We start from the raw sequence: 18,001 nt of genomic DNA, 5'->3' as shown, positions 1-18,001 counted from the left end.
CTGGTATTTATCAAATTTAACTTTGTTTTTATAGCACATCTTTTCTACCCTCTCTATATCCTATTTCCCCCTTTTCTCCTGACAACACTCTCCCTCAGCATGCTTCTTTCAGATTATTAACATGGTCTCATTGTCTCTGCACTGCAGCCTCATTTATCTCTCCTTGCTCCTTCATTAAGTTCCCAGTTCTCCTCTACCTGGGCACCTAATTCCTTAAAAGAATAGCTTGCACCTGCTGTCTCTGCTGAGCCATTTAGACACCCCTGACTTCTCTGCAATCTGGTTTTTACCACTCTGGATTCATTTGCCTTAAAAGAAAAGAGTCATAAACTATTTGTTTGCCAAAATACCTATACTTATGCTTACATATAGACTATACTATACAAATATAAAAGGTTAAGCAACACTTATCCTTTCAGTAGCATCCCTTTAATGATCCTTCGAGACTTCATCCTTTATGAAATTGTATTCTTCAAATTCTATGGAGGAGGAAAAACAGTGAGTCATAGTATCAAAGGCTTCCTCACACTTATGGTTAGTTGGTATTCTATCATGCTCAGCTCACCCTTTGTGCTTCTGATTTGAAGTGAATTCTCTGGCTACTAGTCATACATACTTCTCTGTCAACTCACAAATTCCATACTTATTAACTCAGCCTGATTATAACCAAAGATGGTTTTTCTATTTGAACATTATTATAATGACACATTTTAATTAAATAATATATCAACCAATAAAATATGTATACAAAGAGTTATAGTCATTTCTTTCATGAGATCTAAATTGGAAAGATTTGATGCAGGCAATTTGGAAAGAACAAAACACAACAAGCCCTATTAAATTAAAGTGAGGCATTGGTTATCAGAGAAAGAGAAGTCATAAAACTAAGAGCTGTTATTCATAAGACTCATCATCACTTTACAGAGACCAAAATGAAAAATCCAAACTAAGGCAGCGATATGGCTCATGAAGACAAAATAAGCAGCAGGCCTCTCAGCTGAAGGCAAATGTTGAAAAAGGAGACTCAGAGATAATAGAATCCAATGACCATTTACTACTGGAAAATTCATTTAAATATTTTGATAAGTCTACAATGGCCAATCCTTATCATACTTCTTGTGAGGGTTTCTGATGCAGGGAAGGGCTTAGTAGCTCCCATCAGATGTGATGTTAAATCCAGCTCAACCATTCATTGTCTATGCATCCCTGGGCAAATTACTTACCTTCTTTAAGCTCCTATAACCTTAAATAAAATAATTGGAACAGTAATACTTAATTTATACTGTTGTTAGTCAAAACACAAAATGCTCAATCACATAAAAAATGATGGTTAATCTTTAAATTATGTAAAGTTTTTATATAAAGTCTATCACTGAGAACTCAATAGTGTTGTTTGAAAGTTCTTATAAAATGTTCTATGCATTACATTATCATCATTATCCTTATGAATGGTATTCATTAATTTTCCCTTACACACACACACACACACACACACACACAACATTAGAGATTGTATACATGATCTACCCTCAACTCAATCTTCAGAATAAATTCTGATTTATCAAAAATGCTTATACAATTACATTAAGGTACAGTTATACCAACCATTTATTTGTTTGTAAAGGTATGACTGAGGTATGCATAGCCCTGAGAGTATGTGTAAAATGATGTCTTTGTCACCAGGAGGATATCTTCCAGGCATTGTCAGGACAGACCCAGTTACTTCCCATAGCTCAGGGAGTACTGCCAATTTTTTCTTGTGCAAACCACATGACATTTCTCACACATTCTTAACAGAAGTCTTTATTTTTACATAGACTGCCTTTACTTTGGAAACATGAACTATCTAGCCCATCCCTAGACCTCGCATCTTCCAACATCCCTTCCTAACATGCTGTTTTCTCAATATGAGCATGATTCTTTCCTTCTTCTGCAACAGTCTTTAAATCACTTCTTATCCCACCCTTTAAAAGTCCAATCATTCTTGGCCAGAGTACATAAAAAAAAATAATTCTTGCCATCTCTGTTGTGCTATTAGACATTCCTCATTATTTACAATCCAGTCTCTAATATCATCACTTCTGTTTCACTTCCCTTCAAAAAAGGCCATAAAGTATCTATTTACCAAGAGAAAACACACACACACAAACACACACACACACACTACATTTATACATTGGAAAACTCCAACTATTTCAGAGAGTGAGGAGTATGTTTTAACTGTTAGTCTTCTAGACTTCTTATATTGAACCCTGCTTACGTTCAAGCTTTATGGCTTGCAGAGCTCTTCTCAAAACATAACATAGATACATTAGCTCTGAAAAATCTAGACACTAAGATTACCATGGAGTGGTTCCTGCACCAGAAGCAGACAAGACTACCATTTTATTTAGAGGTTCATGTCTATAAATACTCAAGACTATGGGGTAGTATTTCTTAAGTAACCATATATCCCATATAGTTCCTCCTGTTTGTTCCCATTGTGCTTGCTCAGCACAAATGACTAGACCTTGGCTTAGTTTCCTTAGTTAGTCCCTAAGGCATAAAGCTAAAGTCTCACTGTCTATTTGAAATGTTCATACATTATCTACACTTGTGTTTTGCAATGGTGGTAGATGTATTTATGTGGAATTTTCCAAAAAGACAGTAGATGCTGACTTCATGAAATATGCTCCAACTTCTTCACAATTCAATCTTTTTTAGTAGACCAAGCCTATAGAACATTGGTTCTGACATAAGTATTGAATAAAGCCATTTTTATTTTTTTGGAAAATGTTTGGAAGCTGGCACTATGTCTCCCTTCATCAAGTGATGCTCCAGATGATAGTCTATGCTATCCCCAAATTCTTATCCTTGTTTCCATTTCTTGCTGCCTTTGAGGGTTCAGATTGAATCTTATCATTTTCATCTCATTCTACATTACTTAACAGCTGGAAAATTATTGATGATTGATTGATTGATCTCATTAAATAGGTCCCAAGGGTAAGTAGTACACAGAACAGTGACATTGAAAAGCACAGGGATCAGAACTTCTGCTTCAAGTTGCATCAAACAAAAGTCCATGCCCTGGATCAGCTCATAATGTCCTTGAGGTCCAAGAAGTAGAAAGCTCAAGGGACAGCAGGTGTGAAACACAAAGCAATGCCAGCAAAATAAAACATCAGTACAAAGCTAGGGTATGGGAGGTACTAACTTCACATTAATAGAGAGACGAGGAAGAGGGAAGAAGGGATGAACATATGGAAAACTCAGCAGGGAAAACATAGTGATTCTTTGCTCACAAGGAATTGAATAATTGATAGGAGAAAATAAGTGTACAACTGATGAATCAAATAGAAAAAAAACTTACGGAATGTGTCAATGAGGTCAGTGACAGGATATGGAAGAACTTCATAATCAGCCAAGATCCTTGTAGACATTATAGTCAGGAATAAGAATTTAGCAATCACACAGAGTGCAATTATGTGTGATAGTAACAGAAAAGGAAAAAGCAATCTTTTGGGGGTGCTTCACACAGTGAGTAATTGACTCTGAGTTTGGATTGTAATTGCAGCAATGGCACCTCTGGACAAAATGATGAGGCTGTGGGGGGCTGCAATCAGGCAGGTCCCAGATCCAGTAGCTTCCTGGGGGACCTAGCGAAGTCAGAAGAGTAAAAGAGTGCATTGTCCTTATCTGTCTTCCTGAACCTTGACACAGCTTCCCAAAGTCAAGAAAGACACAAATGGCAGAGGTGAGTACCCCATGATGAAGTGGGTCTGGGACAGTCCTCACAGTAGCTCAAGCAGACCCAGGTATCTTGTGTTCATAATTTCTGCCTTTGGATGACAAAACTGGTTGCCGTCTGCAGGCCTCTTAACACTTGGACCGACATCATTCTTCTAAGTTTAAAATGACCCTGCATCTCTCAGCATCCTTCTCTAAGCAGAATCATCTCTTCTTTGATAATCCCTCTCCAGCTTGTTCAGACTACAGAGCCTCCCTTTTTCTGTGGCTTAGTCTGTTGGTCTAATAAGCAGTGGTGATGTCATTGATCGCAGTTTGAGTCTTATCACTCTTAGAGATCACATAAGCTTCTTAAAAGTCAGACTTGTATCCACAATAACATCCAGCACAGGCCAGAGACGTTAATTGCCTGGTGAATAGTATTGATTAATTGATTATTTAGCTCACTTCACACTTGTGTCTCTTGGCTTAGGTCCCTGATGTTTAGGGAAAAAATTCAGTGAAATTCAAACTGATTTACTTCTAAAAATAAGGAATATATATAATAAGATAAATGAATTACTGAGAACAATACAAATAAACTTGAAAAATAAAATGAGCAATTACCCAAATTATGCTGAATTTTGCTGATACCCAAAAAGGATATATCTTAAAACAGTAGTGTAACATATCAGTGTTATACATAGATTTCAAAAACAAAAAATGATAACTTTGGTTTAAAGATTTGGGAATTATATACATTCCAAATTTTAGTGGAACACAAACTGAATCTTCATATTATTCAAACAAATTGCTCTTTTCAAAATCATACTTTCGCTAACCTGTCCTACCTAAAAAGTATACTTTGTCCAAAGTTGTAAGTACTGGAATGTTTATGTATTATTACTATCTATTATAGAAAAAGCAGCTGTAAACATCGATGTGAGTCAGTAATATACTGTATAAATTTATCTATATATATCAAGACCTCCTTATTACCAGACATCATAAGATAAAAGGATAGGAAGTGAGAAGGAGGCATTACCAAGATTGTGTGTACGCACAACAAATAAGCAACCCAAGAGAGCCATAATATATAAGGCATGATGGTCCCTCTAAATCCCCGAAGATATCCTAAGTTGAACACACAGACACCATGGCTCTCCATCAACATGATGCCTACTTAATGCACCTAACCAAGCAAGCATCCCAGCTCAGAGTCTTCCCTACCTCATGAACTGGAAATTTTCACTCACTCTTGGTGGAACACATCACGGGAGAGTATATCACATATCACTAGGGAAGACAAAGGTAACAATTCAATGAAGAGTTCCTGCCAAGTGAGTATCACATTTGCACCACCACAAAGCCACAGAATCATAAGTCAAGTCATCATAAATCAGGGGTCACCTATATGTATACAAATGATGTCATTTAAGTTTCAAATATGCATGAGTGAATATATCCACATTAATTGATCTGATCTACTCCGATGACAGCATAGGAAGAGAACTTGAAAGGAATTAACCAAAATGGCCATAGCTACTAACCCACACCTTCTAGAGGAATAGAATTAGGGAGGAGGGGAAATGAAGGTGTCCTCAATGTGTTTTAGCATATAAATGACTAAACATGAAACAGAAGACCTAACCCAGGGGACTTCGGCTCAACCCTGAGTTGTATAGGTACAATGTGCCTATGCACATATACAGAACATCCTCTGGTCAGGCATCCATTAGCATATGCACTGAGGGAGGCAATTCAGAAAGTATGAATGTCAAAAATGCAGGGGTGCCCTTGCCTTCCTGCTTTGACAAGGGCTTTGTCTTCCCTCTCACACTTCAGCATTATTCCTCCAGTCCCTTTGTGCTTCCCCAGTCTGCATTGATCTGACCCTCTCAGAACTTCTCTAATCAATTGATCATTAATAATGAATGATTTTGTGACTTTTGAGAGTAGCTTTCAAATAATATGGTTTTCCCCTGTTATAATATTTAGATTTTACCTTGACTCTTTAACAGGTGGGAGACTGAGAGGAGTCCCTTCTCTTTCTTGAGGTTCCTCTTTATGTATGTGTTTTTCTTTGATTCCCTCTTTTCTCTGGTCACTGGTCTACAGAGTAAGAATCCAAAATCCTTCTCTAGGTATACAGCCTGGATTCTTCTTTCTCCAAGCTTGATGTACTTCAGTTTCCACCAAGGTACAAAGGTAATATAGCACTTTAATTATCATAAAGGTTTTTTCTCTGATGGACCTCATGACAATTGAGTAACTGAACACCTGCCCATAGCAAAATGACTTCCACAAATTAAAGAGCCTAAAATCTCACAGTCAAACTCAGCTACAGTTATGTAACCATATGAAAAGCTAGCATCGTAATAACAGGAATGCCATTTCAATTGTTGATTCTAGGTATTGGGTATTGTGGCCTGTGTTGTAAAATTTGGGGAAATAATTCTTAAATATTAGTCAATCAGCTTGCATCCATTACTTGGTCTCCATTCAAAGGAGGTCAGGCCAGCAATTGGTCCCAGGGCAGAGTGGCCTCTGTTCAGTACAACTGGTCCCCAGGGTTACTGACTTCTGCTCTTGGAAAGGAAAGGAACTGCTAAAAATTCCCAGGGTCCTCAGGGTCATCTCTGTTTTCCTACCCTCTGGGCTTTTACTCAGCTGTCTTCATTCTCCCAATTTCCTAACTCCTAGAATTTCATAATAGATGCACAATACATTTTTAATGAATTAAATTAACATTTTTAGTAACATCACAGAAATAAAAGCTATGCCTCTGGCTGAATGTAAAATAGAGTTGCTACCTAAAATTTAAGAGGCAGAAGAGAAAAGAGAAATGAGAAAGAGAAACAAATGAGAGAAAGATTTTAATTCAATCAGCGTATAGTAGAAGCAGAAGAAGAAATGCAAAGGCAGACATGACGAACTCATGAAGGCTTCTTCATAACATACTGAAAGTATGCTATAACATATAAAGAGCCTGTGAAAGGTTTAAAATTAGGAGAGTGCTATGAACAAAGATTGGATTTAGATAGCTGAGTTTATAGCAGTAGAGATTATAGGCAGATGGCCAAAAACTTCTGCTGGGAGAGACCCAGCAGCTGTACTGATAGATGATCTGGGAGATGTTGGTTAGAATTTTGGATTCTGAAGCCCAGAGGCTGCAGTGACTCAAATGGTGTTCCAAGGGCTGAGTGAATGTCAGTGTCATGCACGGAGAAAGAAAAATTGAGGGTTTATTCGGCTGTGCTAAAAACCTAGATCTGCTCAGGACATCACAATTGTGAGGTACCTTGGGTATGGAAAGGAAAACATTGAAAACACATGCTCAGAGCTTCAGCAAGGGACTCGGGATTGTGAGCTACTGATTCTGCTACAGAGCTGAAGCTCAAGGCCATTGAAATGGTGACATGAGAACCCAAAAGCACTCATGATGAAGAAAATACAGAATCGCCATTGCCTTCCCATATCAACACCTTTATCAAAGTTTAATTGCTGTCTTGGGTTGTGTCATTCAGGATGAGTCAAGTATCTTTTCATGTGTCCATGCTCACCTCATACCCTGTCACACTCATTTTCTCTCTCTTATGAATATGCATCAAGTTACTCTGCAAATATCCAGCTTTCTCTGGTGATGTTCTTAAGAACAATGCAGAACTGGGATCTTTGACTATGGGGACTAAAATGAAAACTGTAGTCACCTTAAAAATTTTGCATCAGTTAAGAAACTTGTCTGTGTGGATCTGCTTCTGTGGTATCGTAGGATCCATTGTCAAATTTTTAGCTGTTATACGAGTGTCATTATTCTGAAGTCAAAGGTAGATTACCCTACAAGTAGAAACCTCAAATGTTTCAAATATGGTTAAAGTTTTGACATAACTTCAACACATTCCCTAACAAATGAATGATAATTTGTGTGAATTTATAATACTATGATTAAATCACTAAGTAAGGCAAAGTAATATTTTGATATGACATTTTTTGTTTCAGAACATCAAAAGGCACTCAGAATAATCTAATCCAATCAAAATGTATCCTACGCAGGACCAGGTATACAACACAAACCTCAGTCATGTACAGTATCAAAACTGTTCATGTTAACTTCCACCCTTGTGAATACTCTCTCTGATTCTCCAAGTGAGGAAGGGTGTCCTTATGTATGTCATAGCTGGCTTTAGTCATCACTTTGACATACTTGAAAAGAAGTAGACTGAACGAAGGAACTGTCACCATGAGATCAGCCTGTGACCACTTCTGTAAGCTAGTTTTTAGAATTGCTAACTGATGGAGAAGGGAAGATTTCATTTGGAAAGTACCATCCCTGGGCAGGTGGTCCTGAGCTGTATAAGGTAGGTAAAACAGCAAGACAGAGGAAGTTATCCAGTAAATACTGTTCCTCCATGGTCTCTGGTTCAGTTCCTGCCTCCAGATTCCTGCTTGAGTCCCTGCTATGTTGACTCCAAGATGTTCTGTGATGTGGAAATGTAAGCCAAAGAAAGCCTTTTTCTTCCCTCAATGTTTCTTTGGGTCATGATGTTTATTACAGTAACAGAAACCAAACTGGGACAATGTTTGCCACAAAAAGCAACAAATATCTAAATGTATTATTCCGAACAACTTTCCTCTCAGATGGACAAAGGAAGTACAAAGAGGACTGGTCAGTCAGAAGCTGCAACTAGAGTCAGCATTGGCACTGTTTGACTGGAAGGAAGAGAACCAGAAATGCTGCAACAAAGAATGACATGTGACACATGCAGAAGGAAAGAAGAGAAAGCAAGTGAAATGAGCAGAGTCCCTGAGAATTTGATGTGAAAAAAAACCACTCAGAAATAATTTGGGGTTAGGTATGGGACAGAAAGATGTTTGTAAGGACTCAGAGATGAAGTTGCAGGCAAAGGTGTGGAAATCATAAAGCATTCAATATTGAGAAAGGGGAGATAGGGCACATGTGGGTATAGTCACTTTGAGCCACAGAGAAAACTCATTCAAGATCTGTCTCTCCTTAGTGCCCCCTTTCTCATTTGGAGCCACCTGTCAATCACACCCCTAAGGGAGCACAGTGGTGTGAACAGGATCTTCCCAAGGAACTCCTTCCATTATCCTCGCTAAAACTGCTTCCGCTGTGGGGATGCACACAGATTGCTCACATTAAGAAGCAAATTGATTGTGAGCTGAGTTTTGTCTACCAACAATTTTTAATATGTAATCTTGTCATGAGTGAACGAAAGTCATTAATAATACAGTAAGCAAAATGTGCTACAGTTAACCTTAAATTATAACTTACAAAGAGCATTCTTGCAGTTTCTTCTTTGATTTATGAGCTCAGTTTATTCTATGCAAATTCATGCACAGTTTCTAATAAGAGGGAGGAGGAAAGATAAAGGAGCTTTGAATATTTTATAAGCTTTTTCCACTTACCTTAATTTAGAATTATGAGGTTGAATATGTAAGTAGAGAATAATTACCTATTACCAGTCTCCTACATAGTCTATCTATTTCAGCTCTGAGCATCCTGAGCAATGCACAACATAGCTGTTTTACTACCTCTACCCCTGTGAATATGATAATTAGGCCTCCTTCAGTGTTACTTGTTGCTGACACATGAGAAGACAGACATGGTAATGTAAGCAGTCAGTCCTGCAGTGTTGTTTAATGTCACTTTTAAAAATAATATACCAATTACTCAATATTTCATTCAGTGCATGTGGCTAAAGTGTACTTTTTAAAGATGTCTTCTACACTGAAATTTTGCAATGTCTTTCTTCTCCCATTGTATTTAAGTAAAGAAGATGCTATAGAAACAAGTACATTGGTGGTCTAGAAAATGAGGGGTTCATCACAGAAATAGCATGAAAGCTCTGTCCTTTCATCTACTTCCTCACACCAATCCACACCCTCTCACATATCAAGAGTGTGTCCCCATACCTTATCCCTAGTGAAGACATTCTGGCTTTTTACCATACCAATGCCAAAGTAAGGTGGATAAGGAGAGACAGAAGAAAAGCCCATAGGGAGGCCTGATGGGAAAAACTGAAATGGATGAGTTGGAGTAAAGGATGCTGTGGGTTACAAATATGTTCAGGTATTTATTGACTAGAAGAAAGAGTGTCTCTTACAGGGCTTAGGAGAGATTAACTGCATCACAAGAATGATGGGTTGACAACGTGAAGCCTCCACAGGACTGGATTCAGAAGACAGTGATTTTGAGGAAAGGTTTGAAAAAAAAACCTTAAAGGCGAGCTCAGAAGCCATAGCCTAGACTGAGAGGACATTAGCTCTCTCTCTCTCTCTCTCTCTCTCTCTCTCTCTCTCTCTCTCTCTCTCTCTCTCTCTCTCTCTGTGTGTGTGTGTGTGTGTGTGTGTGTCTCCTCTGTCTCTGTATCTGTATCTCTGTCTCTGTCTCTCTCTCTGTGTCTCCTCTCTCTCTCTCTCTCTCTCTCTCTCTCTCTCTCTCTCTCTCTCTCCTCTTATAATGGTAACTTTGTTTCTAAGAAATCTGGACCTGGGTAGAATATTGAAACTGACCAGCTCATTTAATCTAGGAAATGGGATAGAATGGTTGGGCAAGTACGCAGGGCTAAACACTCAAATGGATTTAGAGCCAACAGACAGACTGAGGCTCCAGCCCCTGCCTACTTTTCAACAGCCTCAGCCAGACTCCCCATTGGAAAAGACATGGCATCTCAGATCTGTTTTGTCTCCTTAGATTACCAACAGAAACTCTTAAGCAGGCAATGATGTGCTGAATTATCTGAAAAATAACATGGATTGAGAGTGAATTGTCCTTTGCATTAGCTAGGGCTGATGGCAAATGTGGAGCTGTGGTCTTCTCACCCATCACAGTAAATGCTGATCAAATTTAATAGAGGAGCAGGCAGCTTCCAATAAAAAGAGGAAAAGGTTTTCCTCTCCTGGTAAATTGTATCATTGGATTTTGTGATAATTAGCACTTCATATTGTATTATAGTGATGGTGTCAAACCAACAGCCAAACAGAACTAATGAGTTAAATATCTGTCAGCAGGAAGCTTCAGGTCTGATTAAGGCCACTACAGGTGTATCTGCCTACTTCTCTCCTCTTTTGTTTCTCCATGATGGTCAGTATATTGAATTGTCAGAAACTATCAACTATTAACATGAATTACAAATGAGTCAAGAAAATATTACCCATTCTCTGGATCATAAGAACACTTTAGATACACTAATAATTGATATACTAATCAAAGAAGGTCCACAAAATGAAAATATACAACTCCTTCACTAATGTCTAGTTTAAGAGATTAAAAGAACAAAACACAGCATAAATCATTCATCCTTGTCCAGCTACTGAATCAAAACAACCACAGAGCTTTTGATATAAGTCTTCATTAGAGAGCTCGTCCTGGGCATTATGAGTTTACAAAGATTTACCAAGTACCAACTGCTTCACCCTTCATTTTATTTGTGTTCTTTATATAATTCATGTGTCAGCCCTATGACAGGATTTAGGTATTCTAATTGCTGGTGAGGAAATGTAGCATCAAATGGCACTCCCTGGCCTATATTTTAACAAGTAATAGTTATCAAACCCTTTCTCTGCATCTAATTGTATGCTGAGTACAGATTAAAGAAGAAGAGAACAAAAGAAGGGAAGTCTGTCCTAGCCATAAAGGGTGTTTGAGTGAAGCTACAGTTATCAAGTCAAATGCGACCGCAAATAGATAAAAAACTAAAAACAGAAGAGGGAAATAATGATATGGCACAATGTAATATCAGAACTGTCACAATGCATTATATACTTGATTGTCAAATGAGTGGCAGAAAAAGAAACTGCTATTAGTTTAGAAAGGAAAGAGGAAATTGTGGGATGAGGTGTTTCAAGAAGATTGAAGAAGAGGGGAGCTGACCTTGGTCTTGAAGGATGCCTATGGTCTGGACACCATAAAGAGGTCAAGAGGGTAAAACAAGACATTTCAGATAGACCACGGAGGAGAAGAAGTCCAGGTGAATTAAATCCTGCTCTGTTCAGGAGGCAAAACACGGGAAGTTTATCCAGGTGGAAATGAAAGCTCATTTGGATATATAATACATGGGATATATAATACATTAGAAACTGTTAGGCAGCAGGGTCTTGAGGTGGACAGAGCAGAACTTTGGGTTGCATTCTTTTAAAAGACTGAAATGTGTCATTTAGGTTACATATTGTTGGCAGCTAATTGCTAATGCCTCCAAGTGAGTAGTTTGGTTACCATCTTCGTACTTGCCTCGCAGAGAGCTTCATCTACTATGTGGAATAATTACAAAAGCAGTTTTGCATGTTTTAAGTAATCCTTTGCATACCTTCAGCTTTGAATCCAGTGCTCCTCAGCAGTTCTTCACACACACACACACACACAAAACCCTACACACCTACACACACACAAACACATGCACACATACACTCATGCACTCACATATGCTTCTTCTTCTATGCTTCCGTTTTATGTAAAAACAGCAATTTTCATTACACACAAATACATATAAATTAATATGCTACATTTGTAATAAAAGTGAAGGTTAGATATAAATTCTAGAAATAAAAAGCAATGAAATAAGCAAAATTTACAATTTTATTTAATTATGTAGTCATAATTTTATGTGAGTCTTATTGATGAAATTGAAATTATTTATAATAGTAATAGTTTCAGTAGAACTTGTGAGGTTGTAGCTGCTTCACATTTCTGACACCTCATGATAAACTGATTTCTGGGCCTCACTGATTTTCTGGGTTTCTACTCCAGTTCTAGGTATGAGAGATTTCCCCATAAAGACCCAGGAATGAATCCAGTCTTGTCAGTTAACTTGCTTCAGTCCACGATTTTCTCTTTCCTCTCTAAACAAATAGCAGTTTATTTCTCTAACATTCATTTCACAATCAACTTTTATTCTCATGTTTCCATGGAACAAGCATCTCTGGGATTTTTGCTTAATAAATTTGTGTTTATTCAATATCTGGAAGATTAGATTACTCTTCCTGGTATTTCCAAGATGCAATTATGATATTTCTATCATTGTTTTTTTGCTAAGATGTCACAGTGGCCTTGAAACATCCTCTATATATCCTCACTCTGAAAACAGTGTTCCCTTTCCTGCTCACTGACTTTCAGTTTGCTCCTGTTTGAACATCTGGCCTCCAGCAGTGGTGCTGTTTTGAGAGTTTATGGAACCACTTGTGTCGCAGGACCATTCTGATGAAGTATAGGTTATTAGAGTAGGCTTTGATAGTTATGGACTCATCCTGCTTTGGGTCTCATCTCTGCTTCCAGAGCTAACCACATATTCTTACAGGATATATGCTCTATCCAGTATGCTTTCCTCACCAAGACAGACTACACACACTGAGTTTCTTCCTTCACTGTGTTTTTTCTTGTTATACAGTTTGTTACAACAAAGAGGAAAATAACTAATGTATTGACAGAGAATAGAGACATCTTGACCTAACTTTTATTATACCTGGCAATAAGTACAAGGAAGAAAAGTGTTGCCTCCACTATAACAAAGCCACAATCCTGATGATGTCTTCAACACAGTTTCCTTCTGAAATCTTTTTACATCTCCACATACAAACATGTAAAAATAAACCATCTATGCCACCCCCAACAAACTCTTTACATTACTGAATCCTCACCCTCCAAAAGCTTCAAGTCTTCTCTGCGCAATGACCACCTGACAAAGCAATGAGTGGGATTTCAAAATAACTTGCAAGTTGAGTATTAACATTTAACAACTTGCCGGGCGTGGTGGTGCACACCTTTAATCCCAGCACTTGGGAGGCAGAGGCAGGCAGATTTTTGAGTTCGAGGCCAGCCTGGTCTACAGAGTGAGTTCCAGGACAGCCAAGGCTACACAGAGAAACCCTGTCTCGAAAAACCAAAAAAAAAAAAAAAACATTTAACAACTCACTCACCAATGCAAGTTCTAATTTTTCTTACTCTAACTCTGGTAGTCACCCTCTGTTGCTAAAGAATCACTTGAGAAATAGTAACTGTGTTGGTGGTATGACACCTCAAAACAAAGGAGTTTTAATTTGATGCAAATACCCAAGCCATAGATTATGATGATATGACCATTTGAAACCCTTTCATTAGACACAGTCAGTGTGCCCATAAGTCCAAAGCTGTGTGCCAAGCATCCCAAGAAACTTTGCACAAAAAGGACAGAAACCCAGATGAAGAGTATCAGCTATTTCTATAATTTCCTTCCCAATGCATTTCCTGATCACCTCTCCCCATTTTAATATACAAACTTATCTCCAACTTTTAGTATGAATTTTACATTTTAGATTTCAATTTACTCAAAGTCATTGTTCCTGGAGTGACTAAAATAAAGTCAGAGATATATTCATCGGCAAAGATACATGTTGATATGTAGGTGCAAGTTGTTGCTTTGACACAGAACCAATAAAGGGGACCATGACCTGAATATGACTAACCTCGAAATGCATGATTAAAATGTTACAAAAGTTTCTCAGAAAAGTGCTTACTTTTATAACCTTTGAAAATTCTTAATAACTTTGAGAATTTAAGTACCATATTTATATGTATATAACTTCCATATTTCCCCTTCCCCTCTTCTTAGTTCTCCCTGTATCTCTACTCCCTCTTCTCAAGTTATTGATCTCTAATTTATTACTATTGTGGTGAGGGGGAGGTGGTGGTGGTGGTGGTGGTGGTGGTGTGTGTGTGTGTGTGTGTGTGTATGTGTTTGTGGTGTAAATACAACCTGATGAGCCTATTTCTCAAAGGTATGTGTAAATGGCTGACCATTTGGACTTGAAGATGTTATCTTGGACTCATTCATGGAGAATATGTATTCTCCTTCTCTCTTAGCAGCTATTAACTATCTGAAATACTTCATCTTGCGATGAGGCCTTGTGAGATTTTCCTTATCTACACTGACATGTCAACTTGTGTTGTTTAAGAGACCACATGCTTGAGACTTAGGATTGATGTTTCCATATCTTATCATGTCATACATAGAAGACACTATTTTGTAGCTGACATCTCTGTCCTGTTGGTCTTAAAATCATTTCATGTGCTCTTCTGCAATGTACTCTGGGCCTCAGGCTGTGTTGTAGATGTATTGATTACAGTTGGGCACAACCTAGTCTGTTGCTCTCTGCATTTTTATCAGTTGAGGATCTCTATAATGGTCTTCACGTACTTCACAAAGAAGCCTCTTTAATGATGGGTGAGAGCTACCCTTACCGATGGGTATGAGGGTTGGTATTTAAAATAACGTTAGTTATTATGCTAAGAAAAGTGGCAGAATCCAGTTCACCCCTAAGGTTTGTAACCTCACCAGTCATACATAGTAAACTCAGCTTGTAGTACCAGGCAAGACTTTCATCCTTTTGAGTGGGCCTTAATTCCAATGAGACAGTTAAGGAATACCACAAAGATAGAATTTTAACTGCTGTATCACTGGAGATATGTTATAGAACTGGTTGTTGCTGCACTTCATAGGCTTTACATCTGGGATTATAGATTGCATTTCTCCCTTAGCAGTTTGCCTAGCAACTTTGGATACTGTGAGAGCTTGTCCTCAGGTCAGTTCCAACTTAACTCCTCCCACTCTTTTGTCTGAGGTGTCAGATGTCTTGAGAAATACAATCCTCCATTCAAGTCTAATGGAAGCTGATCATGGTGGTATATTCTCTGGAGAGTCTCTTAGACTCTTCTGACTCAAAGTATACTTGAATATAATATATGTCATGTTGAAAGCATGTTACTGATACCAATAGAATATTTAAAATGTGAGGTTTGTTGGGTTATATTTTGATTGCCATAAGAATTAGATAAAATAGATATGGTGCTGAGCATAAAACTCAGAAATATGTATATATAGTGCCTAGCTATAAACTTCTAGGTTCAATCCCGACCATGTAGATAGGGGGATGGAGAATTCTTTATTAGTAAGGGAACAAGCTACCTGTGTCTTATTAGCTGTGACTGGACATTGCAAGGCTAACAGGAAAAAAATAGTTCCAGATCAATTAACAATTGTTTTGGGGTGTGTGTGTGTGTGTGTGTGTGTGTAACTGAGATGGGGTGGAGGGGGGGGGTACAGAGGCCGAATAGATCAGGATTAGCCCTGTGAGCACCAGTGTGCTGTATACTTGCTGAGGCCATTTCTCCCAGCAATATATTTTCTGCCTATTCCAGATGAAAATACCCTTCTGCAAGTGTCAGGTCTGTCAACTGATTTTTCATATCTCCCCATTAAATAATCAGGATGTGATTGGGATGTTACATTTATGAGGCAGTTTTTGAAACCTCTTTGAAGATAATTGTCAGTTACTGCAGTAAAAAAAATGTGCCCTTCATGCGACATTCCCCCCCAAAAGTTCTCTAACTTCACAATCTGGTGAGCTCACAATTCCTATCTCTGTCATTGCATCCCATATAGACTAAGGCAGAGGGTAATTTTAAAAGGCTCTGAGATGGGCAGAAAATAAATATCCAGTTCCCTAGCTGCTATTTAACACCATAGAATTAAATGGAATAAGGATATTGAACCACCCCTATTATCCCGAGCTTTTGTCCCCGCCGGCAAGAACACACTCAGGACAACCGGAATCTTCTGCAGCAAAGCTTTATTGCTTACTTCTCAGGAAGATCTCGACCCCAGAAAATGGAGTCCCTTATATAGCACTCAGTCATGACGTTTCAGCACCTGATGTGGCGTGACAGCTCTTGATTTGTTGCTCGCTCATCACACCACTATTACACCCCGAGAATGGGCAGTGACTAGGAGTGAGTTCACTCTCGCACTTGCGCACAAGGCTTGTTTACTAGTTTGTCACAGCGGAGGCCAGCGCCATCTTATAATGGTGATTGCTCGCGGCACGCGCACGGCTCTCCACAGCGATTGCTCGCTGCACGCTGCACGCTGCACGGCTTTCCACATCTCCCCCTTTTTATTTTATTAAATTGAGGCTGGACTAGGTCTGTGTAATTATGCCCATCCGCTGTGGCTCCTGTCTTAGGTCGTTCCTCCAATGTCACAGCCTTTTCCTGTCATAGGGTAACCCTATCGCCACTGGGCCCCGTGTCTTAGGATGATCTGTGCATGAGGAAAGTTGCCCGTCCCTGGATACCGCAGTGCTATGTGACAGTAACTACTAAATGACCTAGGGCGAACTCTACAAAAGAGGCCAGCCACCAATGTCAACTAATTTTTGAGCATAGATAGCCAGATTTCGGGGGAGGCGCCTTGCTCAATGGCAGCAAGTGCTTGAGCTATCACAACCTTGTCACGTGTTTGTTGGGTTCTGAGCTTGCAAACCAACCAGAGCATGAACACAAGTCCACAGCAGGTGGCAACGCCAAATAAACCCACCCCCACCCATTCCTTAAAATAAGAAAATGCAGATGAAATCCAGGAGGAGAGGCCCTCTGTCAATGACAGGTCCACTCGCGTTGAGTTGATCTTTAAAACTGCCACCCTCAGGGCCTCAAGAGTCTCATCGAATCCCTCAGACCAATTTCCTGCAAGATACGAGGAAAGCTGTCTAGACAGATTAGCTGCATAAGTAAAATTTTCATATTGGACACTGGTAATACACAGGGCTTCCAGTTTTCTTTCACAACCCAACTGGGCCATCTGGTATAGAACTCCTATCTGTTCTTCTGCCAAGTCAAGGCGCTGATTCAATATCATCAGCCCTCCCTTTAACTTGGTACTAGCAGAAGTTTGGACAGTGATGGCATCAGCCAGATCTGCTGAAAGCTGTTTTAATTTTGTGCCTGATTGAACCGTACTAACCATAGCATACCCTGCAGCTGTAGCAGCAGCTGCACTGGCTGAAATTGCTATGATCACGGCAGCAGTAATTCCAAAATCTCTTTTTTGTCGAAACAGGGATAAGGTGGAGGGTGTTTCCACCGGAACCGGGATCCAACGTGGGATCCGTGCTACCATGGCACGGGTGTTCTTTGTTATGTCCCAACATTGAGAAATCCAACAAGAATCATTGGAACAGACTTCAAATGAATCATTTGAAAGAATAAACAAGAAAGGGGGGTAAACACAGACTGGGGTAGATGGATAATTAATCTGGTTTACCAAAGTTTTATTGAACCCAGTGATCTCTACACTGGTATTAGTATATCCATAAGAGTCCTGGGAGGCAGCATGTATTCCCCAATACTGAGCAAATCTTGAGATGCCATTAAAAGAAGCTTTTCCAACTGCTCCTCCCTGGATAAAGATCAAAGGATTGAGTTCTGTACAACTGCCATTGACTCCACAAAGCACCCACTTGTGAA

At 39.0% G+C, this 18,001-nt stretch overlaps 1 long non-coding RNA gene across 2 annotated transcripts in view; it reads right to left on the bottom strand.

The window, feature by feature from the left end:
* Positions 1–154: 154 nt before the first annotated feature.
* LOC115029845 (uncharacterized) overlaps positions 155–18,001 on the bottom strand; it is a 120,728-nt gene continuing 102,881 nt past the window's right edge. For both annotated transcript variants that reach the window (XR_003835403.1, XR_003835401.1), the window contains one exon: positions 155–479. This is a non-coding gene — a long non-coding RNA (uncharacterized LOC115029845). The remainder of the gene's footprint in view (positions 480–18,001) is intronic.

The sequence above is a fragment of the Mus caroli genome, unplaced genomic scaffold (genome assembly GCF_978045245.1).
Source record: "Mus caroli unplaced genomic scaffold, Mus_caroli_1 scaffold_19, whole genome shotgun sequence".
NCBI lineage: Eukaryota > Metazoa > Chordata > Mammalia > Rodentia > Muridae > Mus > Mus caroli.
The sequence above is the reverse complement of the archived record's forward strand: the minus strand, read 5'-3'. Positions and strand labels throughout refer to the sequence as shown.